The sequence below is a fragment of the Hypanus sabinus genome, chromosome 9 (assembly GCF_030144855.1).
Source record: "Hypanus sabinus isolate sHypSab1 chromosome 9, sHypSab1.hap1, whole genome shotgun sequence".
NCBI lineage: Eukaryota > Metazoa > Chordata > Chondrichthyes > Myliobatiformes > Dasyatidae > Hypanus > Hypanus sabinus.
In genome coordinates this window covers 135,179,730-135,193,604 of record NC_082714.1, presented here as the reverse complement: position 1 = coordinate 135,193,604, position 13,875 = coordinate 135,179,730, and the positions used below count along the sequence as shown (strand labels likewise).

General features: G+C 39.8%; 1 protein-coding gene across 1 annotated transcript in view; it reads left to right on the top strand.

Moving 5' to 3' along the window:
• Positions 1–13,875, top strand: part of LOC132399831 (sodium/potassium-transporting ATPase subunit beta-1-interacting protein 3-like) — a 197,225-nt gene that overhangs the window by 146,010 nt on the left and 37,340 nt on the right. The window lies entirely within an intron of this gene.

The following is a 13,875-nucleotide window of genomic DNA, read 5'->3' as shown; positions in this document are numbered from 1 at the left end:
GAGGCGGTAGTTGTAGGGACAACAGTTGGTGGTTTTCAGTCTGACCTCAAGCCTTGATTTCTCCTTGAACCTGAGGTGAGAATATTACTCCCTGAAGAACCTTGGTACAAATGATCTTCTGCTGCGAGCACTTTCCCCATCTTTCTGCAGCTTACCCTGATCTGTCATTCTGTCAGTCTTGCTCATTTAACAAAGGAGCCGTTAGCAAGTTTCCCATGACTAGCGCAATCTTTTATGTGACAGTGAAAATGTCCTTTTAGACCAGCCAGACTACTCTCTTTCGTGAATTAAACTTTAAACAAGTTTAATGTACCTCACAAAGCAATAACAACTTGAAGAAATAAACCAGCAATGCACCTTCAAGAACAGAAGAGAAACAGGCCCTTCAGCCCAACAAGTCCGTGCCAACCGTTAAACGTCCATTTATAGTAAACCTATACTAATCCCAGTTTTTATTTTCCTCACATTCGGAGCATTTTCTCCCATGTTCTCTGTCTCATCAGCGGTAATTAGTAGTGGTCTAGTAGCCTACCACCATGCATGTCCTTGCGAAGTGTTAGGAAACCAGAATTTCAGGAGGAAACCAGTTGGCGACAGGGGCAATGTGCAGATTTCACAGATAGCACCAGAGGTCAGGATTGAACCTGTGTAGCTGAGGCAGTGTGGCATCAGCCCTTCGAGCTGCACAACTGTGCCTGTTTAAATAGTTCGGGCAGGGGTAGGTTTGATGCGGTGCTGGTCGTGGCGATCTGGTTGGAGACTAGAGTTAGCATTTACCGTTGTGCATGGAGGTGTAAAATGGTAGTCTGCTTCATGTCACGCTTTTTCCTGTCATCTTGCGGCTCTGTATGCTGTCAGCATTTGTTAGGAAGACCTACACAAGTACTTCAGTTAACTCAGTGGTGGCCAGTTTTTAAGGTACACCTGTCAACCTGTTAATACAAATATCTAATCAGCCAATCGTGTGGCAGCAACTCAATGCATAAAAGCATGCAGACATGGTCAAGAGGTTCAGTTCTTGTTCAGGCCCAACATCAGAATGGGGAAGAAGTGTGATCTAAGTGACTTTGACTGCTGGTACCAGATAGGGTAGTTTGAGTATCTGAGAAACTGTTGATCTCCTAGGATTTTCACACACAGCAGTCTCTAGAGTTTACAGAGAATGGTGCATAAAACAGAAAACATCCAGTGAGATGCAGTTCTATGGGCAAAAATGCCTTGTTGATGAGATCAGAAGAGAATGGACAGATGAGTACAACAGTGGTGTGCAGAAGAGCGTCTCTGAATGCACAACACACTGGAGACAGAAGTGGATGGACTACAGCAACAGGAGACCATGATCCTACACTCAGTAGCCAGTTTATTAGGTATGGGAGGTACCTAATAACTGGCCACTGCACGTATGTTGGATCTAATACATTTGCCAGCAGAGGGATGCATACAAATTAATACCTGAGTCTCAATGAGAAAGTGCATACAGAAAAGTGCACTCTGCAGCGTAACTTGGCTCTCTTTATAACCACGGATACGACTGGGACATGTGTTTCAAATCTCCCACTTTCTGCTGTCTGCTGTTAACTAGCACTGACAGAAGTGTACATTACTAATCTACGTTCACAAGTCAAGTGATTTGAAAGCAGTGACTATTATTCTATCATTCTTTTTAGTAGGAGCTGTTTTTATTCATTGAATCAATATTGAAAATTAACTAACACAGTGATTCATAGGGCATAGAACGAAGAACATTAGAATTGGCATCAGAATCAGGTTTATTATCACCGGCATGTGACATGAAATTTGGTAACTTAGCAGCAGCAGTTCAATGCAATACATAGTCTAGCAGAGAGGAAAAAAAATAATAAATAAATAAACAAATAAATCAATTACAGTATACATATATTGAATAGATTTTTAAAATTCTTCAAAAACAGAAATAATATATACAAACTTTGTATTAAAAAAGTGAGGTAGTGTCCAAAGATTCAATGTCTATTTAGGAATCAGATGGCAGAGGGGAAGAAGCTGTTCCTGATTCGCTGAGTGTGTGCCTTCAGGCTTCTGTATCTCCTACCTGATGGTAACAGTGAGAAAAGGGCATGTCCTGGGTGCTGGAGGTCCTTCATAATGGATGCTGCCTTTCTGAGACTACGCTCCCTGAAGATATCCTGGGTACTTTGTAGGCTAGTATCCAAGATGGAGCTGACTAGATTTACAACCTCTGCAGCTTCTTTCGGTCCTGTGCAGTAGGCCCTCCATACCAGGCAGTGATGAAGCCCGTCAGAATGCTCTCCACAGTACAACTATAGAAGTTTCTGAGTGTAATTGTTGACATGCCAGATCTCTTCAAATTCCTAATGAAGTACAGCCATTGTCTTGCCTTCTTTATAACTACAGTACATCAATATGTTGGGACCAGGTTAGATCCTCAGCAATCTTGACACCCAGGAACTTGAAGCTGTTCACTCTCTCCACTTCTGATCCCTCAATGAGAACTGGTACGTGTTCCTTCATCTTGCCCTTCTGGAAGTCCACAATCAGCTCTTTCGTCTTACTGACGTTGAGTGCCAGGTTATTGCTGCGGCACCATTCCACTAGTTGGCATATCTCACTCCTCTTTGCCCTCTCGTCACCACCTGAGATTCTGCCAACAATGGTTGTATCATCAGCAAATTTATAGATGGTATTCAAGCTGTCCCTAGCCACACAGTCATGTGTATATAGAGAGCAGAGCAGTGGGCTAAGCACACACCCCTGAGATGCACCAGTGTTGATCGTCTGTGAGGAGAATATGTTATCACCAATCCACACAGACTGTGTGGATTATAGCACAGAACTGGTCCTTCAGGCACCAATGTTGTGTCAACCTTCTAATTTACTCCAGAATCAGTCTAACATTTCCCCCCTATATAGCCCTCCATTTTTCTATCATCCTTGTGCCTATCTAAGATTTTTTTTAAATGTCCCAAGCGTATCTGCATCCACCATAACCCCTGTCAGGATGTTTAGCACACCCACCACTCTTTGTGTAAAGAACTTACCTTTGACATTCCCCTCTTCCTGCTTCAAATCACCTTAAAATTAGGCCAGCTTCAAAGTTCAAAGTAAATTTATCATGAAAGTAAAGCACATATATATCAGCATATACTACCATGAAATTCATTTTCTTGCAGGTATTTACAATAGAACAAAGAGATAAAATTGAATCAATGAAAAACTACACACAAAGACTGACAAACCACCAATGTGCTTAGGATGGGAGTAGACCTGTTAGAGGTTTGTTGGGAATGTGATTTGAACTGTTTTTGGAGGAGAGAAGTGCTTCTTTATCATTACTGAATCACAAGATCCTTATCTTTGCAATAGGTCAACAGAAGTTAATCTTTTAATCCCTAGTATTATTCTAATATGATGTTTCTGCTGGGGATAAATTCCTCCTTGGAAGCAATGTCTGAATTGAAGGCAGTATTCGAGACACAGACTTAACTGAGCTCCTTGTAACTTCTGTACTGTTCTGTTCCTTAGCCTAATAAATTGTTTCTGAACTTCCCTATTAGTCATTAGAAATATCAGTGCATAAACCTCTGCCCTTTTCACGGTTTATGTGTAATCAGGAACACATGTTTCAGAGTATAAATATAGATCTTGATTAATTGGTGTGAAAGATAGATTTTTGTGTGGTAGAGTCTGGATTTATAGGATAGAGTCACATTGAGAAAATTGGTCTAAAGCAATTTATTTTAAATTTGCAGTTGAATTTGAGATAATCTTACTTATAGATGCTTTTGTGTTACATTTTGGGCAGCTGACCATTAATACATTACCGAGGTACCTGCATAGATCAGAACACCTGAGAAAAATTAAGCATCAAGGCCAGGAGGGGCCTGTGAAGGCTTAAATTTTCAGCCCTCTAAACCAATCCTTAGTTCTGAAGGAAATCTTCCAACAGTACGGCTTCATGACCTGTCCTGTTATAGGAATCAATCAATGCCAGGCCTAGTCTAACCTCTAAAGCCTTGACAGGCACCATTTATTTCAGTCATGCTTCTTTTATTCAACCCTGCAGTTAATAAACAGACATATGTTATGATAATATTACCATGAACACTTTCACTTGTGTATGAGAGAACATCATTTCCCAATGGAACTATTTTCTTTCTAACTGACAACTAACACCAGCTGTTGGACTATAAGTTGAGTGGTTAAGTAGTATGGATAATGGATTATAATTAAAAGATATTTGATCCATAGATAATAACTAACAAGTTTTACCTTGCAAGCAATATATTATACTGAAATCCAGAGAGAAAGCTTGGCAAACAGTTGGGTATTATTATTTAATAATATATATTATATTATGTTATAATATTATATTATAATATTGTTTTGCAAAAGTTAAAACATATATTCTATTTGGAGTAGATATCCACACATTATTAAAATTGTAATTCAACAACAATACCTATATAACACTTATGACAAACAAAATGGTGCGTTTTTGAATTAATGGCCTGAGTTGAGAGAGTTGGCTCAATTTCCACACTCTCTCAATATCTATACTAAACATGTGTGGGTGCATTTATCCAGTCAAACTGTTCCTTTACATACCAGAGTTAAGGATCATGGTACAGCTAGGTATATTGATGAGCCTTATCTCTAGAATGCCTGATAGCCTTTGAAGGAGACCATGAATAGAGTGTTAAAGCTGTATAAGCTTTGGGAAAGTATTTAAAAGTTTCTCATGTGTTACAACATTCAAACAGGCCAGCTGATGAGCTTGTGATTCGATTCTGACACTGAGCTCCATATGGAGTCTAGCAGTAGGGGGATTATGACATCATCTGCAGCTTATTCTTTTCTAGGCATATGCTAGGAAATTGAGATCTCTTTCAAACTCCTCTTTGGCCAAAATATGATCAATATAAACTGAGCAGGCCATAATACCCACTTCAACACCTTTTGGAGTGATGGGAATAGTGGCAAGTCCTAATCTATACTCTAGCAAATCATTTAAAAGACTCATTCCAGCACCCGAGAAGATTTCAGATCTGTTGACCTTTTAAATTTGGACCTCTAGTTTTCCATGGTGGCCCAATCCAGAACTCTACACCGTACCCCCCCCATCCACCCTCCCCCCCCCCTTTTCTTGGTAGTGGTGTTCAAAGTTCACAGTAAATTATCATCAAAGTACTCTCTTGCTGGTGGGGACCCTGCCTGGAATCTTCCCATGTAACCCATGGCCCATAATATCAGAGCTGAGCAGAAGTCCTAAGCTGACTTTGCTATGATGACAGAACTATCCTGATGAAAGAATTTGGCTACTATGCATATTTTAGTAACCCAAGTACTTCCTATCAGATATTTTGTTGAGCTGCGGAAAATGGTAGAACATGCATTAGATTACTCAATAAATTCCATATGATTTCAGCATTTAAATAGAAACAATGTCTTGGACTTGGAAAGGTCCAAATGGTATCTTGGACTAGAATGAAACAAAAGTACCTGAAGATTCCTCACTAATATGTGGAGTACATGTAATTAATTAGTTTAATTTTTATATGTACTTGTTTAGAACTTTTGAACTTGTTCATTTAATAAATGGCATAGTAGGAATCAGACTATTGAACTAACTGAAGTGGTTAAATTAGTTTTGGTTTCTCAGAATTAAGTGATTCATTCAGTGATTGAATAATTTTATTAGAAAAATTATGGTTGATCTTAGAATAAGCATGGGAAAATGTTTTCATCCATTTACTTCAGAGAGCAGATTAAAGGGAAGAGAATAACATCAGTGTTCAGAATTTATTTGTAACATGTGTATTGATTTTTCAATTTTAGTTGTACATGATCCATTTTTCCTTTAACAATGCACAACCATTGACCTAGTGCTACACTGATGTATTTGGTGCCCTAAATGACATCATTATTGTCTTTTTGGATTGGTATTCTTGTAGTTACAATTCAATTACTACACAATTTCTACCATTTCCGTCTTACTATTCTTGCTGAAGCCTTGCTTGGAATGCAGCAAACACAATGAACTGGAAATCTGTGGCAGTGAAAGTACCCAGACACATTGCAGATAGCGCTAATTTCCCTGCTGGATTGTTTGCTGACATTGCTTCTATTGTGCACAAAGGACTTCAGTTGCTACACCATGACACCATGTTATGCAGTACAATGCTGACTTCCTAAGTAGCAGTCACAATAATTTCATTACAAGGCAGTTATTTGTGCCAGTCTTATTTGAAAGCAAAGGTAGATAAGAAGCATGGCTCCCTGAAGACTGAAGCTACACTTTACTTTGTAACAATTTACACTTATAATTCTACGGTAGACAAAGGCAAAGTGATTGTTTTGACCAAAATAATTTTATCACAGTGCAACATTTACTTGTGCTGCTTGATAATAATTTTATTAGAAACCAATTGGATTGTGCTATTGCATCCATAAGGATATAATCCATGTGGTTGATTTGCTTATCCATGGAATTGTCCAGAAAAATGCAATAGTATCTGATGACGTCTATGCAGGATGTTATTAGAGTCCAATTTAGTTGGAAATGCACAGACCATTCATGCAGAGGGATTCCTTCACTATGAGCATAGACCCCATTTACAAGAACAAATAATGAAACAAAGGAAAGAAAAGCCTCTGTTGTCACCTCATACTCAGACAGGAGATAAAATATATTCCACTAATAAGTTGTAACCTATGAACAGCCAGATTCAAGTGGCATGATGCCTGCTGCAGGAAAAAAATTAAGAAGCTTCTAGAAAATATATAGGAGTGAGATTGAAAATGTGCCTAAGTGGTGCCATAAGAACAAACTCTTCTCACTGCTACCATCGGGAGGCAAGTAGAGGAGCCTCAGGACTCATACCACCAGGTTCAGGAAAAGTACAGTAATTACACCTCAACCATCAGGCTCTTGAATCAAGAGGGATAACTTCAGTCAACTTCACTTGCCCCATCACTGAACTATTCCCATAACCAATGGACTCACTTACAAGGAGATTTAAGTGAGTCCACTTAACAATGGACTCAAATCTCAGGCTCTTGATATTTATTGCTTATTTATTTGTTGTTATTTTTTTTTACTTTTGTAGAATTTGTTGTCTTTTGCACACTGGTTGAAGGCCCAAATTGTGTGGTTTTTCATTAATTCTATAATGATCATTATTCTATTTATTTATTGAGTATGCCTGCAAGAAAATGAATCTTAGGACTGTATATGGTGATCTATATGTACTACAATTACAAGTAAAACCATTGAATAATAACACCTATAAAGGTGGTTATATAAAAATACAAACAAGCAAAGTTTATTATCAAAGTGCATATGTATATGTAACCATATACAACCCTGAGATTCACTTTCTTGCAGGGAATCACAGTAAGTACAAGAAAAACTATTGAACTATTGAAGGACTGCACTCAACAGAATGGGCAAACGACCAGTGTGCAAAAGACAACAAGCTGTGCAAATGCAGAAAGAAAGAAAAAATGTAATAATTCAATAAGCAATAAATATTAAGAACATGAGGTGAAGAGTCCTTGAAAGTAAGTCCATTGGTTGTGGGAACAGTTCACTGATTGGGTGGCTGAGAGGTAATGAGTTTTCCTGAACCAAGTGGTGTGGATCTTGAAGTTCCTGTACGTCCTTCCTGATGGCAACATGAGATTGGCCTGGATGGTGGTGGATGCTGCTTTCCTGTGACAGCACTCCATGCACTGTATATGTGCTCAATAGTTGGGAAGGATTTGCCTGTGATGGATGGGCCATATCCACTACTTTGTGTAGGCTTTTCTGTTAGAGGGAATTAATGTTTTCACACCAGTCTGTGATGCAGCCAATCAATATGGTCTGCACTGCACATCTATAGAAGTTTGTCAAAGCTTCAGATGAAATGCTGAAACTTTGCAAACTCCTAAGGAAGAGAGATGTCATGCTTTTTTCTTAATGCCACTTATGTGCTGGGCCCAGGAAAAATCCTCTAAAATAATAACGCAGAGGAATTTAAAGATGCTGACCCTCTCCACCTCTGATCCTCCAATTAGGACTGGCTCATGGATCCTTGGTTTCCTCCTTCTAAAGTCAATAATCAGCTCTTTCATCTTTATTTTAGGTTTCTAGTATCTGTAGTTCTTTTAATTCTGCTTGATCACATCTTCCAGTCATTCACATGCTCATGGATATGTGCCAAGTCTCCTTCAGGTAAAGATCTCAAGAAAGGAGTTGAGTAAGAGATTGCTGTTGTGGCACCACTCAGCCAGAATTTCAATCTCCCTCCTATTAGTCGATTCATCACCACCTTTGATTCGGCCAATGACAGCGGTGTCATCAGCAAGCTTGAATATGGCATTGGAGCTGCGCTTAGCCTCACAGTCATAAATACGAAGTGAGAAGAGCAGAGAACTAAACTCACAACTTTGTGGTGCCCCTGTGCTGATGATGATTGTGGTGGAGATGTTGTCAATCCAAACTGGTTGTATTGAGGCCTAGGGATTTAAGCTTACTGATAAGTTTGAGGGGGTTGATACTTTTGAATGCTGAGCAGCGATTAATGAAGAGAATCTTGATGTATGCATTTTCACTGTACAGATGTTCATGGTTGAGTGAAGAGCCAATGAAATAGCATCTGCTGCTGACTTGTTGTGACAGTAAGCAAATTGGAGCAGACCCAAGTCGCTTCTCAGACAGAAGTTGTTATGTTTCATCACCAAGCTCTCAAAGCACTTCATCACAGTGGATGTAAGTGCTACTGAGTGATAGTCTTTGACATAGGTTACCAGGTTCTTCCCAGGCACAGGCGTAATTGAAGCCTGCTTGGAGCAGGTGGGTACCTCAGACTGCTGGTGTGAGAGAGTAGACCTCAGGGAACACTCCAGCCAGTTGATCATCTTTATTATTTGGCCAGGTACTCCATCTGAGTCAGATGGTTTCTGTTGCTCAACCTTCCTGAAGGATGCTTACATGTTGGCCTCAAAAACAGGAATCACAGGATCAGTGGGTGCTGTGGGAGTTCATGAAGCTGCCTCTATGTTTTTATGGAGGTATTAAGCTCATCTGGTAGCGAAATCTTGTTGTCATCTATGTCGCTTAGTTTTACTTTGTAGACGGTGATTACATTCAAGCCCTGACACAGGTGTTGGGCATCTTTCAGTGATTCAACTTTGGCCCGGATTTGTCACTTCACATAAGATGGCTTTCTGGAGATTGTACCCAGATCTCTTGAACTTTACTTGGTCACCAAGCCTGAGCACCACAGTTCTGGCCCTCAGCAGTTGTGGATCACATGGTTGGTTCATCCAGGACTTCTGGCTGGGGAAGACCGTGAATGATTTTGTGGAGATTTCACAACTGCAGGTAGTTTCTCCTTTAAAATTCCTCCCTTATTGCTGAGTTCCCTGCAGAACTTTCCCCTATACCCCAGCTCAAGTGCAACACTGAGAGCTCACCTACCTCCTGTCACAACGTCAATAGTTAATCCCAAACCTGCCTGATTAAGACACTACCTTCCCCTCTCCATCCCTCCACAAGTGCCTGACTCCACCATAAAGATCCTGAATTCCTTTCTACTCTCCTCCTCTGTGTGGTATTCTCTGCATCAATGAGAGCCGACACAGGTGGGGGACTGCTTGTGGAAGCACCTTTGCTCTGTCTGTCACAAAAGGCAGGGTCTCCAGCATCTGATTGAACCCATTTCAATTAGACTTCACATTCCCATTCTGACTTTTCTGTCCTTGCCTCCTTTACTGCTCTGATGAGGCCAATCTTATGCTGGAGGAGCAACATCTCATATTCAGGCTGGGTAGCCTCCAACCTGATGGCTTGAACATCAATTTCTCTAACTTCTGGTTATTTCTTCCCTTCCCTCCTTCTCTCTTTTCCAATTCCTCAATCGGGTTCCCTGCTCACTCTTTATCTTCACCTCACCTGCCTATCACATCCCCCTAGTTCCCATTCTTCTTCCCTTTCTTCCATTGTCCGTGATCCTCCCCTATTGGGTTCTTTCTTCAGCTGTTTACCTTTTCCAGCTATCACCTCCCGGCTTTTATCTTCATAACCACACCTACCCTCCCTCTCACCTAGTCTCACCAATCACCTGCCAGGTTCACCTCCGCCCACCTTCTTATTCTGCTTTTTGCTCCCTTCCTTTCCAATACTGATGAAGGGTCTCTGCCTGAATTATCGGGTTTGTTCCCTTGCCCTGATGCTGCCTGACTTGTTGTGTTCCTTCAGAATTTTGTGTGCGCGTTATTCAAAATGCAAACATTGCTTTTTACCAATGTAGTTCCGAAATGTTCTGTCATTAATCTCACTTATTCCAAGCCATTCTGTGTATGTTATAACATGGAGTTCATATGCATTATTGTTTCAACCAGCAACTTATAATTATTTTGATATGTTCCGGGGAGTAGGGATGCAAGGACACTGCTCGGTAGGATTAGTTGTTCAAAGAATGAGGATAAAGTACATGGAAAACAAATCCATAGTTGTCTACCAAATGTTGAAGAGAATTTGAGAAATCATGATTAGTATTAATAAATAATACACTGAGAGTAGATTTCTGCAAACTGCCTAGAATTTACTGAGAAATTCAGAAAGTATCGCCATTTTAGTGCAATGGTACTATGACAGAATTGAACTGATAGCATTAGAAGTATGCAATTATAGCTTGTCTGTCGTTGTTATTTATTATAACTGTGTAAAAGCTCAATCCATGCTGATAAAATGCAGATTGACCAGAAATGAAATCAGGAAGGATGCACGGTACCAGTCCAGCTGTGACTCAATAGCTTGGTGCAGTCATCTGTATAACAAGCTAACGTCTTTACTAATGTCTTTTGAGTTTTTAAAAACATACCAGTTGTTTTAAAATTTAGAAAGGTTGCCAGAAAATGTAAATATCTCTTAATAGTACTGATAATGGAACTGGTTTACATGATTACCTACTTAAATTTAATTACCATAAAATGCAGTGTTAAAAAGGAGAAGAAATTAATGACAGAATTGCCCAAATACATACTTACTTGAGATGGTGAGCTGTCTTTGTTGGCAATTAGAAAATTGCTGCTCACAAAATTATATGCAAGAAAATTGATAGGTGGACAATTTTAGGTAGTCTACCTATGATTTCCCTAATATAATTAGGCGAGACTCTTCTCAACCGGCATACATTGGTAGAATCAGACATCATATACCTCACTCCTTTTACATTGACTTACTTCTCGAATTGCATTTGGGAGCCATTGATTTGTTGAAGATTGATTTGCCATGGTGGTCAGTTATGGTTACAAAGCACACAAGAAAATGAATGTAAAAAAAAATTATTAACAACTATTTTTCATTAAGCCAAATGTTATTCCAAATTTTCTGATCATTTTTGAAATCTTCATTATTGTTCAATACTATCTGTTTAGGTTATTCAATGTTATCTGTTTAAATCTTAAATCATTGATGCAGAAAGGTCGAGTTCCATCATGCACTCTTCCTTAGCTTCATGTCCGTTATGATAGGTCCTTGTAGGCTAACTGTAGACCCAAAGATTCTTTAGATTACATTTCTTCAGTGTTCCTTGTGTTTCTAATTTCTCAAGAATATTTTTTGTATGTCTTCTACAAAGTGAGGGGTAGTGCAGGGATAGGAAGTAGGGGAAGTTGCATGGAATTCTGTGCTTGAATGTTACCGTAGATACTGTATGCCTTGAGGAAGGTGAGGTGTGAGATTTTGCTTGAAATTCTTATGTTGGATCATGTGGAGATGTGGAATTTGCTGTTTTCGTGAAGTATTCCAAGGAGAGCAGGGAATTTAGAAAACAAGAGAATGTGCCCGAGAAGGATCAGGTTGCAGACTCTGGGCTGGGACCCACTTAGGGAGGTCTGTGCAACATTTGTTCCAAGAGTATTCAATGATTGTTGCTTCTTGGAACAATGTGATCAAGCGTTTTTAGACTAACATGCAAAAGACTATCTTTCACAAGGAAAGATGTTGTCCTTGTGTATTTAATATTTCTGTAATATGGTAAATATATTGTTTGATTCTGCATTCAGGCATTGCAGGTTATATGTAAAATACATGAATGGCAAATGTCATCATGCCACCACATCACATGCGTGCATCTCATGAAAGGTAAAAACGGATCTAAACACATTATCTCTCGCTCCCATCCTTTCCTTTCATGTTTTGGAGTTACAAAACACATAACTGTCCTGTGCTGTATTGAGTGGAACTTATGACAGGAGAAAGGTGATTCATTTATACTCACACCTGGTTGAATTTCGCAAGTGCTGAGATTCAGTCTGGAAATGATTGCAATCATGCTTTATTCCTGATTTACACAGCTTTCAGACATTTGATTTATTAGCCTTTCACGTGAACTATTGTGTCTGTCTATTGACAGACCTAAAGCAGGATTGAAAGCCTTCATCAAAATGAAATGTTTTCCCATTATAACCATCCAATTCTCTAGAAGTACAGCTAATGACTATCATTTGCTGTGATTTATTTGTGAATTAAAACACAAAGACTTTTCTATATACGCTTAAAGTATAGTTCCAAACATTACAATAGGTATGGGCAAGGCTAATAATGAATGGTAGCGCCATGTGCTTTATTTGACACTCAGTACAGATGGCCATTTGCTAATCACTAATTGATAAGAATAGCTGCAACAGAAAGCAGAATAACTTTTTTATTTTACACAAAAATGTGTTTAATATGTACCCTTCATATTTCAAATGGAACATAAAATATTACAGCACAGTATAGGTCAGGGGTCACCAACCTTTTTTGCACTGCGGACCGATTTAATATTGACAATATTCTTGCGGACTGGCCGACGGGGTGGTGGGGGGGGGGTGGTGTTAATCACAACCGGAATATAGGTGGTAAGTCAACTATAAATCACTTATAAGTGGCTAATACACTCAATTTCGTTTCTAAAAGAGTTTATCTATCAAATTTAATATTAGACATACAGTGCATATTTTCCTTGTATGAGCATATAAAATCATTGCAACCCACCAGTGCCTGCCCCCCCATTGTAGGTAGGTAGGATCTATCAGGAGACAAAAGTTTGTCTCGAGGGATGACTTTCAGTAGATCGCAGCGAGGTAGCTGTTCTGCTACTTACGAAACCCTGAGCCCGAATTAATTCATCTGCGAATATTTTAGCACCGGGTTCCCCATGAATATTCAGTGTGCTAAACAGGTTTAGAGGCGACGTCCATCTGTCCGCGCTCTAGGCCAGTAGCAATGGCAGTTCTCGCTGGCCGCGCAGGGCGGCTGGTTACCCAAGGCCAACCAGTGATCCCTGGCGCGAGGGTATCACTGCGTTTAGGTGACTGATGACCTCATGTGCGTTCAACAATGGGCGTGACAGAGAATGAGGAAAGGTGCAGCTGACTCATATCATTTCGTATCGCTGAATCATATCATTTCCTCGCGGCCCGGTAGCACATGCTTTGCGGCCCAGTGGTTGGGGACCACTGGCATAGGCCCTTTGGCCCACGATGTTGTGCTGACCTTTTAACCCTTCCCCCACGTACATAGACCTCAATTTTTTTTTTAATCATCCATGCGGCTATGTAAGAGTTTCGTAAATGCCCAACATGTATCTGCTTCTACCACCACACCAGGCAGTACTTTCCATGCACCCCCACTCTCTGTGTACGTTTGACATCCCCCCCTTTATTTTCCCCCCAATCGACTTAGAATTATGCACCCTTATATTTGCCATTTCTGCCCTGGGGAAAATAAACCTCTAGCTAGCCACTCTATCTATGACTTTTATCATCTTGTATACCTCTATCAATACTGTAACATTTGTAAAGAAGCTTCATAGACAACTGTACTGTCCTTCAGCTGAGCAC